Below are 17,306 nucleotides of genomic sequence, written 5' to 3'. Positions count from 1 at the left end.
AGCTCACAGTGACTGCAGGTGTGGTTCCAAACACTTTTACATCCAAACTGGATCCAAAGTGCATTAACTATACGGTACTTCTTACAACCATTTTATACACAAGACAGCAATGGGACTTCATGAGATAAAACATACGCATTATTCTACAAAAGAGACACAGATTTGCAGTCCTGAATTAGGGGTAGCTACAAACAGAATGTGGGCAGTCAGCTCCCCTTCTCTTACTGGTGGAACAGGACCATGGTTGTTGAAATGAATATAAACTCAGACTCCAGTAAGTGCCAGTTTATCCTTCTAACTTAGTAGTGCTAAGGGCACTGGTCAAACTCTGCAAGTTTCAAAACCGTTCCCTTCCCAAACACAGACCATTGCTTGTGTATACCTGAAGGTTCTGATGTAATTCTTGAGAATGCTCTCAAGAGTTCTGCAAGTGTGCTGATAATCCCAAAGAAAGGTGGTCAATATGTTTAACCTGATTTCCTCACAATTTTGTGGCTTGTTCTTCATACATACCTTCTCTGTTCACATCTGACAACAGTTACCACATCGTAGGATCAAAGATAGCAGTTTCCTTTACCATCAGTATTGACACTTTTGATTTCTCAGATGTTACGCAAGACAGCTGCCACAGCAAACACAGCACTTTTAATAGTACCAGTGAACAGGTATTTTACAGCAATATTCTGTATAGTTTATTTGGGTGGGCCTGCTTAGGAACAAGGTAAATAAAATACGGTTTTTTTTAAACACTCCCAAAAGGCATAAATAGCAGTACTAGAGTCATTACAAAACCATGCTGTGTTGTTAGGGCTTTTTACTTCCCACAGTGTCATGGGAGGAATACGCAATGCTACATCATTGGCAGACAGTCCTCTATACTCAGCAATAACATGCTGTTTGTGACAGGATTAAGTAGCAGAAGATAAGACTCAAGCTAGCTGCACAATTTCTCTGTTTGGGAACTGGAAGACTTCAAAGAGCAAGTAAACTGGGTCCAGACTTCGTTTCTGGACTTCTTCCAAGTGCAAGGTTACCTTTCATGAATAGCCTGCACATATTACCCTTCAGGCACCTTTAAAAGGAAGGCGCTTCAGAAAAATATACAATTTACTTGCCTGCAAGTCCAGTAGGGGGAAATTTCCAAGCCTTTCTTACTCTCTGCTGTTATATTAACAAAACCGGAAACCATCCTGCAGATGAGAACAGGGTGGCCACTGATATTCTTGTTGGGTTGAACAATTACTTTTGAAGTCTGTTTTTTCAGAGGCATGTTGTTTGCTGCACGCTTCAGTACCTATGTTTCACTGATGGGTGGAGTTCATTTCAATTTCCTGCTCTTCTTCTGCCACACTAATTATACCATCAGCTTTTTTTGCTGTCATGGTGCTTTAAGAAAATTGAACTGTGAGTGACTGAAACAATATTTGGAAAACAAAAGAAATCCCACCCCAGACCTATTTCTAGATTCATCTCCACCTTACCATTTTATGTACCACCATCTTTAGGCATAGCTTCACCGTATCTTCAGCCTCTCACAAAGCTGTTAGAGTGCCCCAAGATTCCAGGTTTGATATTTTAGATTATACTACCTTGCAGGCAGGGAATATGCCTCCTCCTTGTTCCTGCACGTGACAAGTACAAAATGCTGGTGTTGCAACAGCAAAACAACTAAAGTAATTTTAATTTAAAAAGGTACCTCTCTTGTTTTGAATTCAAGCACACAAATATATCTTCAAACACACAGTCTGGACCCAGTAAATACAAATAAGGGATCTGAAAATGTGAAGGAGGCTGGTAATGGGGAAGAAGTGATATCTTCAAGAAACAGATGCATACTTTGTCTATTCCTCTTGTCTGCTTTCAGGCAGGAGAACATCTGCCTTTTGAAGTAGGCCTCCTTGCTCTGTATAATGTATCAGTCTGCAGTCATCAGGAAAGTTGACGTTTTTCCACCCAGAAGTACTAAACTTTTTGAAGAGGCTGACCATGAGCAAAATATTTTTTCTTAAAGGAAAGCAGATATACCTGCCCAAATCACAGTGACATAAATGTCACTGTCTGAAAGTTTCACACATTTTATGACACCAAATTCACCACACAAAAATATGTGGCTGCTGTGTCACGACTCCTCAGGCATTTCTTATGTTATGTCTGAGTGATGAACTGTTATATGTGTCACAGTTATGCATACACCTTTGAAATAAAAGACTCAATGAAACTTGTGTTACATGTGTAATGTAATGGAAGAAAGAACAGGAGTCGGGAGCTTTTTCTGTCTTGCAAAACACCTATAATTTTCTTAGATCTTAGCACAGCTTTCAGTAGGTTTGAAAAGTTTGAACTATTCATCATAAATGTAAATTTGCAAAAAGTATCAGCTTTTTAAAAACGTTAAGCTGTGAAGGGGGTGGGCAGAGAGCTTACAACGAGTCCATTGTTCTGTTCTGAGCACTGTCACGCCGAGCTGAGAACAAAACCGAGAACCGGACAAAAAGGATGTCCAGCCATCTAGTGGTAAATCACGCCGACGTGCAGCTTGCTGATGCCTCCCTTCCATGGGGGTGCTCACAGGGCCTCCACAGGCTCTGCAGAGGGAGAAAAGGACGTTTCCCAAACTTCGATAGGTGCAGGACTCGGCAGCAGTGAGCCATCGAGGGAGCAAGCTGAAGTGCGTAGGATCCTGCAGAGAGAAAGGTTGGCAGGAGAAGCAACTGTATCAAACACAAGGTCAGCTTTTGCTAGGCTGACAAGGAAGAGCCCGCAGTCAGCGTTCCACACTATAGAAGTGCACCTCTTTGCAGTTGCCTGCTCACAGTGCTTACTCAGTCAGTCTTTTTTTCTGAATATATCTGTGTCCTTGTGAGGTTGCACTCGCCACCCTGCCTGCACCTGCACAGCAGTATTCAGGGAAAATTTTGGGCAGTTTTCCATAGTTCTACAGCAGAGAACAGCATGTCCAGAGATATGTGCAACAGAATGGCACAATACATTCCGGTCCCACTTCACACAAGGAAAAGAGAGGCATAAGCCAAATCGTCACAAATGAAACAAGAATGATGCAATCGAACAGCTACACACAGAAAGCCATATGCTTAGTCCAAGCTGGGATAAAACTCTTACCTACCAAATTTACTGAGAGTGAACTGCTTTATATCTTCTATATGGTTACAAACTAATAGAAAAATCTTTATCTCAGCAAGGCCTGAAGAGGATCAGAATAGTAAATCATTAAATAGTTCAGGGAAAGAATTAAAAACATACAATGTGTATGCCTACATACCTGTTGATGTTCAGCCCTGTATGCTCCTGTTCCAAAAGTGATTGCAGTGCTTAGAAGCCCATGTCTCCTCAAAAGCAGTCAGGTGCAAGTCCTATGGGGCCTAGTATGCAACTTAGGCACGGAGAAGAGGCAGGATATCCAGTGGGATAGCCTAAGCAGTCTGGGCATTAAATGACCATTAGTTTCAACATGAATTGAACCTGAGTAAAAGCATAAAGCCAATTATCTGTTTACCCAACTATAGATGTGTGTTACTTACAACAACCAAGATTAAAGATAATGCCTCTCTTACACAGTGACAAGCAATTGATTTCTATCTGTTCCTGTTAACCTATGGAGTGACAGCATGATATTAAATTCCCTATTGCTGCATTTTACTCCAAGCTGTTTTGACTGCTACTGAACTCCTTTGAAATGTCAAATTTTGTCCAAAGCACATCCCATTCTTGGCTTACATACACATGAAACTGCATTACAGGTGGTACTCAGCTACAAAACACTGGCCAAAGCACAGTCCTGGTTATACCAGGCATCGCCGGATAAATACGGATTAGTTCTGCAAAACTCCAAATAGTTACTTTGTGCTCTAAGTGAGAGTTTTTGTAACTGAAAACAAAGTATCATTCCAAGTAGTTACTGCAGCATGAACTGATTTTAGCAGACCCATTTGTTCTTTATCAGAAAACATAGTACTGGAAGGAGTACAGAGGATAATATTTCCCTTGAGGTAGAGGATATCTGAAGTCAGCTCAGTCAGTGTTACTTGCTGACAGCCACTAGCATAGAAAAGAAATACAGCTGTTTCCTGCTAGAGTGATATCAGCTACTATATCTCAAGCCCTCACATTTATTTGCGTAATGTTTCTGTTACCTACAGTGGATAGCTAAAAAAACAGGGGGGGGCATATCTGGTCACAACTTTTAACTAGTATTTGCCACTGATTCTCCTACCAAAAACTGGAAAGTAGACAGGGATGCAAATTCATCATGAACATTTTGTCAAAGTTCTGTCCTAAGGAGTGCTTGGCCGTGGAGAGGTCGAATCTCCCTACAAGCAATTATGCTCATATTTCATCCAGTCTTTACCAAACGTGTGCTCTCACCTGGCTAACAGCAGAAATGAACTGCCCAGTGCCTGCAACATTGTGTTCCCCAGTGGGATGGCTGTCTCACGCCATCTGGCTTTGCCCCTCTCATTTCACTGATGGATCACACATGATATTTACACTCAATCCTACACTGCAACACTTTCAGAGCTGCCTGAAACCACAGACTTTAGAAGGAAAATGGGCAGAAAAGCTGTGCTTTTTACTTCTCTGTTTTACCCACTAGGAAGCTGAGGCAACAGGTAAGCTTTAACAGACTTTCTTACACCATCTCAGTAAATCAGCGGCCAGGTTTGCTGCCTGTTCCTGTACTCAGCAGGCAGTTAAGAGGCTAGGGCAGAACGCTAGACATGAGCATCCTGCTTCAAAATCTCTCAGTCTGCTTTTTCTTTTTTCCAGGTGAACAGGGCCTCCTCTTTGGGATGGAGTAGCATCCAAATCTGCATTCCTCTGCCATACATTTTGAATATTCATTGAAACAGGGTTATTTTTTAAAGACTTGAAATTTGAATTTAAAAGCTGCTGACTTAAGAGAAAGGAGCGCAACAGAGATGGGATCAATGTTCTTCGACAGAAAATATGGAAACGGCACCTCCTTCAATTTGTAAAACACCCACTGGGGTCAGGGTGGGGCAGTCTGGCAAAGAGTACAAATGTACACAGTCCTGCAGCCATTTGGGGCTGTCTGCACTCAGAGCACCACAGCTGTCTTACTTTCTACTACTCTGCAGGTTGCCTGCTGCGCTCTGCAAACACACTCCTCTCCTGTGGTTATTTTTGAAACAACTCCTTAAAACAGATGTCCTCTTACATGTCTCTTCCCCACTACATAAATAACAGTTTGCCTCATGATCCTGCCATCCTTTTGAAATAAATAAAAAAAAAAAAAAAGAGGAGGGGGAATGAAGAATACCCCTTCCCACTGGTGATTTCTATTGTAGCTTTCATGGCACTGTTACTCTGGGTCATGTGTTGCCTTCATGCCCTTCTTAAGGTGAGCTCAAAGGCTTTTTTCTTTCTGACCGTCTTTCCTACCCTTCCCAGGAGTCTTCCTTCTTTAGTCCCTTTCCAGCTCTCTCCCACTTCTTCTGACTTCTGGAAGCACTGCAAACACCACAAGTCTCATAGAAACTTCCTCTTGAGTAATACTACCAAGGAAGGATCCACACATACCAGTTACTATTTGTCCTCCTTGCATAGTCTTCCCACAGCTAGCGGTACTATTGCTTGCCACCCGTGCATGCCTGTTTTGGGCATCCCAGACTCTTCCCTTGAAAGGAATAATTCTTATCACTGCCTCCTCCACTTCTCTTGGCACTACTAGCATCAGTATATTCCTAAAGCCAATTGAATGCATACAGAACGGGCTAGCTTGAGATGGATGGATGCTGATGTGTTCTTGTGAACCTGATAGCACCAAGCCAATAACACCAGCAAAAAACAGCTGATGACATCACTAGAAAGAGCTGACCCAAACTACCATGCTCCCTCTTGGTCTTTCTTTAGAAACCAAGTCTGGCACATCGTTGCCAGCTCTCAGAGGATCTGCTCCCACAAAGCAGCAAACCCCAGCTTGGACTTCTGGCTTCCAAAGAACATGCAGGGAACAGCCTTAGCTCCAAGATTATGTAACGTTTCAACATTTATTTTTAGTTATTGAATCTAGGGGATCAGCCAAGCAATCAATCAGCCTGTCCATTCCAATTATTGAAGTGTGTGCTGAGTTTTGGAAAAACATATGAAGTAAAGTATCCTTGATAGAATGTTTGGACTAAATGTCATTATCTGGTACCTTTTATGCACAGAGAGACTGATTCTGCTGGCCTTGCTCACCGAGTAGCCAGGAAGTATCCTTACAGGTTTAAAGAAAACTGATCAATAAGGTACTTTTCATGAGCAGAGGAAGCAAGTATAAGCCTGTCACATCCCAACCCAAGAGGAGGAGGGAGAGCAAACAAGGTTCTAATGATCCCCTCAGACTAAACAAAGGTGAAATGACACCAAACAATCAATTAAACTTTTTATTTCAATGCAGAAGTAACTAACTTGAAAAGGCAACTCGAGAACATGGAAAAGCATTGACAGTGGGGGTTCTTATTAAGAATATTTGTAAAAGAAAAGATAAATAAAGCCCGGGGTGGGGGCAGAGATAGGGGAAGATAGGGAGATATCACCACCCTTGGATCCAGCACCGATGGTGACAGACATGATGATCCTCTGGTGGTGGGCACACGCCAGTCTCTGTTGTAGTGTCTTTTATAGTCTAAACCCTGGCTTCAGTAATGCCCCCTGTGAGCTTATATGGTTCTTGTTCCAGAAGTTTCACAATCTTCTGCGCAGGTGCCATTGTGAAGGGTGCTTGCAAGGGTCTTTCAGGCTGTCATAAGCCCTTTCCTCAGATAAACTTTGTATGACCTCTGCAAGTTGCCATGCGAGGCCCAGCAGATCCTGAGACCACACGTCCTCCGACATGCCCCCCACAGACTGTGTCCATCAGTTTCCCACCTACAGTTCACTATATCCCACTTTACAATGTCTTTTAACTCTTTCAGTCCCTTACAAAGCCAGAGGAGGTAGAGGCAGAGGAATTACATAGGCCTACGAACCTTGAGCCCACACATGAAATCCTAGCTCCAGACAAATCAATAGGAGTTCTGCATTTTTGGCTGGGAGTAGAGAGGTTTTACTACACAGCTTATTGGGCAACCTTCCTACCAAAGTACAAAACAAAACCCTCTATAGAGCCAAGGGCTTAGAACAAGAGAAGAATATTTTCCTCTGTAGCCAAGGCCCTATGTACAATCACCAGTTACCCCACTGGAAGCTAAAACAGGATAGGATAGTCTATAAAACACAACATCTCAGAGACAGTCCTGGTGGTGTAATAGCATTCCCGAGTGGCTGTTGTAGCACTGCTGTCAACAAGGCCTCTGGAAAGCCAAACCAGGTTTCAACAATTACTAATGCCACTCAATTATATTTGCTTCTTTCTAGGTGACTGAAGAATTATCAGACTGTCCTGTTTCCACTCCCCTTTGCCTGATGTCTCTGAGAGAAAGGTCGTACAATCTCGGGCAGAAGCTTTGTTACTGGTGGCACAGGAATTATAAATAGACCATAATGTAGGGACAGGGTTTAAACTGGACTCATGAGGTTCAGAACAGCTTTTTCTGTTTGTATCTTTTTTTTACCTGCTTCTGTTAACAGCTGTGCTCCCCCTAATGCTAGAAAAGGAAAATAGCATTCTACTATTGAGCGCTAAGAGAAGATTCAGACACACACACGTACACAGGCCTTCTACACCCTGTAGAGGTTTTTAGCCTTATATGTTACATCTCCCAGCATGATTTGGCCAACAGAAGAAACTGAGAATGCGAGCATTACCCACTAGGCACAGCTCGGTGCTATGCAGTAAACTATTACACAATTGCTGTTTTAACATGGAAAAGGGATCTCAGCTGTGTTTTCAGGAGGAGGTTATTGGCCCAACTGCTCAATAGTGGGAAAGGGAAAACTTTAGCTGCCAAAAAAAAAAAAGAAATAAAAAGAAACCAAATCCAAACTCAGTGCGACATGAGCCTGGATATGCTCACTAAAGTTACACAACAGGGTTCCAAATAATAGGTGTGTTAAAAAACACCCCCACCCCACACCCAAACATGAAACCAACATAAAACAATGTTATTGGAGGAGATGAAGTAAGATCAAACATCCTCAACCCCACAGAGGAGCTGTGCTGGGGCACATACAGGCTCCAGCCTCCTTTTGCTGGCACATGGAGCCAATGGGCAGTGATACGAACAAGGTTACACAGAGCTAAAAGGACGCGCTGACAGAGGGTCAGGTCATATAACATGAACACATTTCCTCTTCATAGGCTTGTGGGATAAGGGTGAGGTCATGGAGCAAGCCTCTGGCAGGACCGAGAAACACTTGTCTAGCTGTGATACGGCATTCTCGGTCAGAAACGTTGAAGCTTTTAGCATGTTAGTGGGAGAGCAAAGGAAGCAAAGGCAAGTGAAGGCCTCTCAGTGTCCTTACCCACTGCAATGGGCAGGGGCTTAAAATCCCCGACATAGCTCTTTCAATTACAACTCAAAATAAATAGCTCACTGTCAGCACAGCATAGGAGAGGGGAGAAGAGTGCTGACAGGACATTCTCTTTAGGTAAATAGGTTGAGGGTGGCAGACAGTAGCACAGGACACCTGCTGTTGCTGGCTCTCCACCAGCTCTAGGACATGCTTTCCCATCCTCAGCAGGACAGCACCTCTCCCTCCCTCCCACCGCAGCCCAGACTTCACCTCTCCCATACAGCCATCCTGGCAGCCCAGAGGCTAGGCCAGGAAAACTCATCCAGGGTGGACATGACACCATGCCTCTAGCAATAGAAAGAGCTTGCTGCAGGTCATTTCTTTCTTCACTCTGCCACAAAAGCCTGAGCCACCTCCTGAGCCCTACTACCACCAGCTGAGAGGGGAAAAAAAACCCCACCAAAACCTAGTGCTGTTTTAGTTAATTTTAAGCCAGTGAAAGCAGATTATTGCTTAGCAAGCCTAATCCATGCCTGCTCTCTAAATACCAAGGGAGAAGTATGTATGTTTTCCTTTATATAGCAAAGAAGAGTAGACTAGGGTGAGGATCTCTTTAGGAATTATGACTCAGAGGGCTTGATGACAGCTGTCCAGTTTGATCCTTTTTCTTTCAAACTACAATTGCAGCCAGAAGTTGAAATTCTGCTGCCCTAAAGCTCTCAGCACAGCATGGTGAGCTGTGTGCTATCAACACTCCCATCCTGCAGGCTCACTCACACATTACAAAAAAAATAATATTCCTGTATGTCAGAAGCAGTAAATTTCAAAAGCAGCAAAGCCAACAAAAAATCATGGAAACGTAGGTGCTCATGACAGCTGGGACAAGGGTTTAGCAATACACGCCATGCTGACTGCATCAAACCATGGGCAACAGATGTACTTTGACACCAAATCCTCTTTCTTCACATTTAGGTGTATTAACTCTTTGAGTAAGGGCTTCCTCCCACATACCTATTTTCTGTCTCCCTTAATGCATGGCATTCTGCCACCCAGAGAGCAAAATATGTTCACCTTCTTCAGGTCACAGAACTCCTCCAGCCATGCTTGAAGCTAAGCAGTCTCCCAGCTGCCACCACTAGAGTCTCACATCAGTTAAAGTTGATTAAAAGGCAGCAGATATCAAAGTCACATCAAGCAAAACAGATCCATTCCTCCTGCAAAAAGTTATACAGGGAAAGGCAAGGGCAGGCAATAACAGTCCACAGATCTTCCAAAAGCATGTGGCATGAGCAGCAGAGCTGTACTGAAGTGAAATCAATGCAAGGAGGCTGCTAGGTTGCCCACATCCCCTGGAAATGGGAAAGTAGCAGCTTCATCTGCAACCATTACCTGTCTTGGCCCTCTGGCAATAGAGTCAGAGAGAAAAAAGCAATTCCTGCACTCATTCCCCTTCTCTCTTTCCGCAAATGGCAAATACTCAAATTTTCAGACTGCTCTTATACCCTTCCATGCTTCATCACAGCAAATATTTGCAGGACACTCAGTGCTTCTGTGTTTGACCTGTTCTGAGCTGTCTCCTCCTTAGATCTAAATCCACCCTCCAGCCTCTTCTGCTTTGCAGTCTTTGTTTTTCTATTTGCATGATTTGCTGGGAGGACAAAGGTGAGGCTCTCCTTAGCCCCCCTGCAGTGGTGAAACCTGACAGATTTAACCCAAAACCATAACTTCTCTATTGCTGTCACTGCAATGAGAAAACAGATATCTGCGCTTCTTCTCGGGGTTTTCATGATAGATGCATAGCAGATAAACTTGTCCTACCTGTACTAGGTTGTACAACAGTTAAAATACTTGAGTCCCTTCAAATTTGATCTACAATTTTTAAATAGCATGAGTACTATCAAAATGGCACCAGCATGGCCTCATAGGTCTATGTATTCCCTAAACAAAAAAGCTTATACTAATCATGCAAGACTTAAAAATCAGTTTCTGATACAGACTGAACAGAGTTAATGGAACCAGCAGCTGCATGGATCCAGCTGCTTTCAGTCCAGATGCCTTGTACTAGGGGTGGACACCTTTTTTAGAACAAGCAAGATCTGTATGAGTAACCCTTTGATAAGCATCACCCGGACTGGTCTGAAAAGAGCTTGGTAATGTTCAGTTTGTTACAAAGAGCCATGGAGAGTTTCTTGCAGGCTGGCAGACCAAAGCAGTGATTCTGATGAGAATGAAATAATAAGCATCTGGGGCTTGATGGCATACAGTGACAACAGAAAAAGTGCAGATGGGTGCTACCGTCAATAACAAGATGCTGTAAGTGTTGGTAAGTTTGTAAGTGTATTTCTTTAAAGGTAGATGTATGCCAGAGCAGTACTAGTCTGCCACTGAGGGCCTTGCTCCCCTACAGACATCAGCATCTTTCTAATCGTCTTCATTGCAGTTGTTTTATCATTATCAGCAAGGCCCACAAAACCATGTGCAGAGCAGCAGGCTGGTCAGGTTATCTGGCAGCCTTAAAGCTGTTTCTTTCTGACAAATACCACATGTCCTGCTCTAGCAAGGGGCTAACCCTTACTTGGAACTGTAAAACAAGCCTAGTGGTAAATAAAGCTAAAGTCAGATCCAATGAATACACCAGGGAAGCCTGGTAGTGTCAGGCAGCCAGGTGACTTTGAAACCTGGACTTCCACAAAATACTGACAGCAGCTGCAGATCAGATCTGTTATCTGCTGTACAGCCCCAGACTGGCAGGAGCCACGTACACTGTAAAAGTGGGCCTTGTCTTTGGTTGTGAGAAAAGGTGTGTTTTTAGTTTATATCATCTAAGGCAAGATAAGTAATGCAAGGTAGGTGAGAGAGCAAGCCAGCTGTATTTTTAACATGAGCTAACAGGATGAAAAAACTGATTGGCACCATGCAGTGCTTAGTCCAGTGTGACTCATACCAAAAGTGCAAACAGCTCTGTCCTTGATAGGATATGAACTATCACACACTACTAACATCTTTTTTTTCCCCCAACCAAATGTGCATCCATAAAGTCAGAGGACAGGAAGAACGTCCTTCCCCCCTTGGGTAAACCCACCTAAAGACATGGAACATCTGTTGCTATGTAACTTTTTTGTGAAGTCATTTCCTACGGCAGATGTATATTTGCAGAAGGCCATCCTGTAACAGATACTGCAAAAGATTGCTGGGGGGGGGGGGGGGCAGCAGGGAATCACTTTTCTCTTGGGATTTCACATCCCTTTTCCATCAGCATGACTGAGTTTGAACCTGACTGGTTGCAAAAAGAAAATAAGCTCATCCGTTCACAATACACTTGCATTTATTGTTGTATATTATATGTTTCCAGAGTCCCTTAGCAGCAACAGCAGCCTCCACTGCAAGAATGCCTAATCACATTTAGGGAAAGTTATAGAGCAAAAACAAGCCTTGCACTTTGGCCACAGTCCCTGAAGTCAATGAAAATTTGTTTACACCCTCAGTGATGTCTGCCAACAAAGGAACAGTTCAGATTGCTTTAATAAGATGTTATGCACGAGTCAAAAAGCCAAAGCCCCACTTACAGTACCAGAAACCTAAGGATCAGAAAGCAAATCCTCTCCCTTATTATCAGTTCAGAGGCTAGCACAGCAGGTTCAGCAACAAGCACAACTGAGCACCATTAGTGCCTGCAAGACTTCCGTTTTACCTCCTTGCTTGAAAAGATGCCTTGTTCCACTGCAAGCCTTCGTTAAAGCTAACCAGGCTGAGCTGTCAGCATGACTCAGCAGCAGTCGCATCTAGTTTTCACATTTAGCTTTTGAATCCTGTGCACACAGTTTACCACTACATTGCAGGTCTCTCTTAAGAAACTTTATCTAAGATAAAGACACTAAACACAGCCTATGCATTACATCTAGGTTCATAACACAACTAGTTACTTCAGTTAAATATGAGGACTGAAATAAAATGCAAACTTGGTGTATCTATAAATCTTATGATCTCTCCACCCCCAACTTTTTTCAAAGGAAAGTAGATTATAGCTGAAATTTTCAGTTATTTAAGCTTGTCTTCTATCAGTTCTTAAAAGATTTGTATCCCTTTACCCTTGGAATGTAAAAAAACGTGTATTAAAGAGCTATTATGTGGAATGGCTGGTATTTCTGTAAGCTTAAAAAAAGTTTAATAGATTACAGTAAAAATGTGTGAAAGTTAATTTTATGGAGGCAAGATGAGGGATATTCATGAAACTTCCCTTACTGGTAAAACTTATGCACAAATAAAGCACAATGAGTTTGTAAGTATTTCTATCTTCAACTAAATTTGTCTAGGAAGGAGTTAAGTTTTTCAGGAGGCAACACTATACATCAAAGTCTGACAAGACATTTCTTTGGCAGAGAAAAATTAACAGTTTGACATAGGAGAGCTGTAGCAATTACACCAGGGTGAGGCAGAAAAGGAAAAAAAATAATCAGGACATCCTCAAACATCCCTCTTCAGCCTTTCTTCATATAGCACAGAGTAGACAAAAAGGATTCAGCTGACAGCATTTATTCCTTTGAAGGTCAGCTTTAAAAGAAAGCACTACTGTAGCTACCTCAAAAGCTTGTGAAGCATTTTTAATGGAGGGGGGAACCCGAACTCTGGAAGAGGGCGGCATGAAGACACAAGCATGTGCTCACCCGGTGAGCCGTCCCCATGGAAATACGCCTCATGCTTCAAAGTGAAGCTGCCCTGTACCCAGGCCAGGTTGGTGCAGTTCTCGGGCTGCGGACCCCAGAGAGAGAGGAACATCTAAAGCTCCCTCACCATGACAGAGAAAGATGAGTTTACATGATGAGTCATCTCTCTCCCATACCTCTTCTGTTTGACAACAGAGTTCAGCCAGCCAGCACTGACTTCCCATGGCAAAATGCCTGACATGAAGAAATGAAGCTGGCTTTGTTTAAGGCCATTTCATTTATTAGGTCACAAGGTGTGACAAATGCACTCAACCCTTTAACCAAACTAGCAGTGTTTTGGTACAGGCTCCAAAGGAGGTAAAGACCTGAGCCGTAGTCACACCAAGAACTCCTGTAATTTCAATCTGTTCTCTGCGAGCCCCCAAAGGAGCCGACTGGCACAGTGAGCATCGATGCACATGAGCTTGGAACAGCATATGGCAGGTGGCTTTTCCAAGATTCATTTACCAAGGAACAAAGAAAGTTGTGGGTATGAGGAGTCTCATGCCTACAATTTCCATTGCATGCGACTCAACTAGAAGCCAACCACTTCATTCCATAAATATGACAGCCTAAGTGAGCCTTCGAGCTCTCCCTGCTAGGCAGTGTGGCTGCATGGCAGTGATCTCCCCACAGAGCTGGGATACCTCTCAAGGTTGCTCATTGAGGCAGAGAGACCTTCCACCAACAGCAGATCTTTGGATAAGTCCAATCTGAACTGTCCCTTAATTGCAGCTGGACTGCTCACCAGGTGACTTCCCAGGGACACCTCTCACAGTTGGATACTCCTTACCTGGGACTAAGAGATCTTTCCTTGCTCAAGGCAGAGAGATCCCCTACTCACAACGGATCCTCATTAAGTGACTGATAGCATGCTGAATTAATACTAATGAAACATTACTAGTCAATGTAGCTATTAAATATTAATTACTATAAACTTTGTGTAGATAATTCATTAGACATAAACCATTGTCCAAGTCTGAGACTAAGATTGGACCTAGCTGCACCTAAGCTCCATCAGGGGTTTAGAAAGCAAGGGGGTCCACTCAACCTCATGACTCAACATTAGGGTCTTCCTTACCCTTTTCGTTTTTAGTGTCTGTGTGAACCATTCTAACTTGACTCTAATGCAATTCTCCTTTGAACATTTCTTCTATGCAGTAATTAATCAAGTGAACCCTGCCATCAAACTTATTGAACCTTGATAAACCACTGTTAAACTTTGTTAAATTACATTGAATTTCCTGAACCCTGTCAAAATATTATTCTACCTCAATAAAATGTATTGCTGCTTCTCTCGAGTGAGGTGCATTCCACTCATTCACAACACAAGATTCCCAAAGTAATCACGAACTCATGGGGCTGTCTGAAAATAGCTAACACAACAGGCACAAGCAGAGGAGAGACAGTTCCTCTGCAAGTACACACCATTTGAATTTGCTTATTTTTAACAAAAGAGGTCTTACAGCAACAGAAGAGTGAAAAGCACACAGTAACTGAGGACAGCTCTGCCAAGCGAAATCTGGACTTACTGATCCAACTACCACCAGGGTCAAAAGATAAGGTTCACATTTGAAACAAATCTGGTCCCCTTTATGAAGTGAGGTGGACTTGGAGGGGGGCAGCTGGTACTGTTTTGGAGAAGTGCTGCTAATCATCAGAAAGAGTGGCTTCTTCTAATCCTAAATCATTTTTTGTTTCTATAATTCCATTTTTTAAGGCACAGTCTGCTAAACTGCAAGACTTATTTACATACTGTAACTGTATGGTTTGCATTGCCCTAGGTGGAAGAAATTAAGTTGTTAATAACCAGATTTCCAGTACTCAGCAACCGAACAATCCAACAGAACGGGAGATGCAAACTAAGCTGTAAACAGGATTGGTAGAGAGCATAGTTTAAAAAAAGCTAAAGCAAAGATCAGTATCTCCACCTTCTTCTGTTCAGTGGTAGTTCTGGCATGTCTGCCACCAGACTGAATTGGAAGGGGAGGCTCAATCTGAGACAGGTTTGTTTGTGGAAACCTACTATGGAGGTTGATGCCAATGGAACTGCCTTCTCGCAGTGCATCGCTATGCTGGAAATTCCATTGCCATGAGAATATATCTAAGACCAATAATATAAATTTGTTCAGAAAGGGACTCGAATGAATGGAGACAGATCAATCAGTATCTATTAAACATGATGGTCTAGGTGCGGGGGTTTTTGCCAAAAGTTGACAAGGTGTCCCAGAGGAAAGATCACACTGCAGATCTTTCATTTCTTAAGCTGTTTTCTATTCATCTGTCATTAGCCACTGTTGGAAACAGTGCACAAGAGTAACTCAATATTTTAACCAAGTGAGTAGATAGGAGGATACCTTTGCTGTCAGCCCCAAGTTTAAAATAAGCATGGTTAAGAATACCGTATGTGCCAAAGGCAGGCAAACAGCAGAGCTCCTGGCTCCCAAGTGAGCCAGAAAGCAATTTTCTGCATGGACCACTCTAAGTAATACGAGTATATTTTTTGTAGCTCTACCTGCAATAATGAAACCCCTGTGTTTGGGGGCTATTTTGTTTTTTAAACTGCCTCCCAAAGACTAAACAGGCCCTGGATTTCACCACATGGAAAAAAAACAAAGTGTATTCCCTTTTTAGGGACATTTTAGTCTACGGAACATGAGTTTAATGAGAAAAAATTCCTGTCAGCCCAGTCTAGTGTTATAGTTACACACAGTTTTTTCCTACTTATACTATTACTATGGGTTGTAGATAACAAACATTTGTACAAAAATATCACGTTTTTGTCCACCTGAACTGAAGAGAGAGCAACAGTCACAAACTGAGCACTGAAAACCAATATCAACACTTTCAAAAACATCTACCGTGGTTTAAGAGTTACCCTTCTAATCAGGAGAGCTACCGAAAACTGCTGTAATTATGGCATTTCCTGCTTCTTTGGACTGTGGCAAGGCACAAGAATATTTAATAGTTATTGTACTCTTGCACATCTCATGCCACTAGATGAAACAAAAAATCTCTCCAAAGGGCTCAGTGCAAAAGCCACCTGGTGCCACATCCCCCTGCACCTGAAGTCTATTGATTCTTCCAAATGTGGTGTTGGAGTCCCTCTCACTGGGGCAGATGTGTACATGAAAATACAGTGAAGGTATTATGTGATCCTAAACACATGTCAGGTAAACACAACACCAACTGTTGGGAAGAGGCAGGCGCTGTTGGTTTCTACCTTGCTTTGCCTGTGCTTTTTAGCACACTTCCTTTTGGGACATGCTACCTACTGCCGTAGTGCAGAACATCTACCTCCACAAGCTTACCGCCCGAAGTTTCCCATGTTAATATTTTATTACTGCTTGTGGGCAGATGATAGCTGGAGGCCAGCACCTGGAAAGTGTGCTCTTGCAAGTATTTGAATTAGTATCCAATCATTTCAGCCAGGAAGGAGGTGGGAACAGGCCCAGCTGTTAAGTCTTTCCAGAGCATATCTGGAAATGATACACACACCTGGTGAAGCTCTCAAACACTCCACTGTGTGCGAGCCACAGCCTGCTGCAGGGAAATACACAGCCACATTCCCCCAGCAGCTCAGCTCTGGTTTGTGCATGGAAGGGAGAGTGCCCCAAAACCACGGGTGGTACTGGAGTCAGAGAGGGAGTTTGCCACCCAGCTGGACTGGAGCCGTTCTAACCTGTGCCCCTGGCATACCATCTCCCTGAGGGAGCACATCATCCTGCTAGATCTTCCTAATATCTGCCAGTTTTGTGCCACTGAGGAGTTCCTTTATCCAGAGCAAAATTCTTAACCCACACACTCCTATCCCTGCCCCTTTTTATAGCCTCTGCAGCAAGATCTAGATCACAATAGACCGTCCCCATGTTGCTTAATGACACAAAAGGAACTTTGCTGAAAGGAAAAAAAAACCCAACAGGCTAAGTTTTTTAGGCTGTCAACAACTATTTTCTGCATGGGTAAAACTGTTGTAAGTACAGAAGAGACCAAATGAACTTGAAGCCACAGGGCTGAAATTACTGGAAAACGAGAACTCAGTTGTCAGTGTTCACTGGTATTTGCAAAAAAAAAAATCAAGTCTCACTAAATGACCGAAACAAAAGGTTTAAGTAGCAGCTTATCCGAGTTGTTTCCCCTTCTACAAAAATCTCAAATTTAATGGAATTCTCCAACTGTAAAATA

This window comes from Phalacrocorax aristotelis, chromosome 4 (genome assembly GCF_949628215.1).
Source record: "Phalacrocorax aristotelis chromosome 4, bGulAri2.1, whole genome shotgun sequence".
NCBI classification, from domain to species: domain Eukaryota; kingdom Metazoa; phylum Chordata; class Aves; order Suliformes; family Phalacrocoracidae; genus Phalacrocorax; species Phalacrocorax aristotelis.
This window is presented reverse-complemented; position numbering follows the sequence as displayed.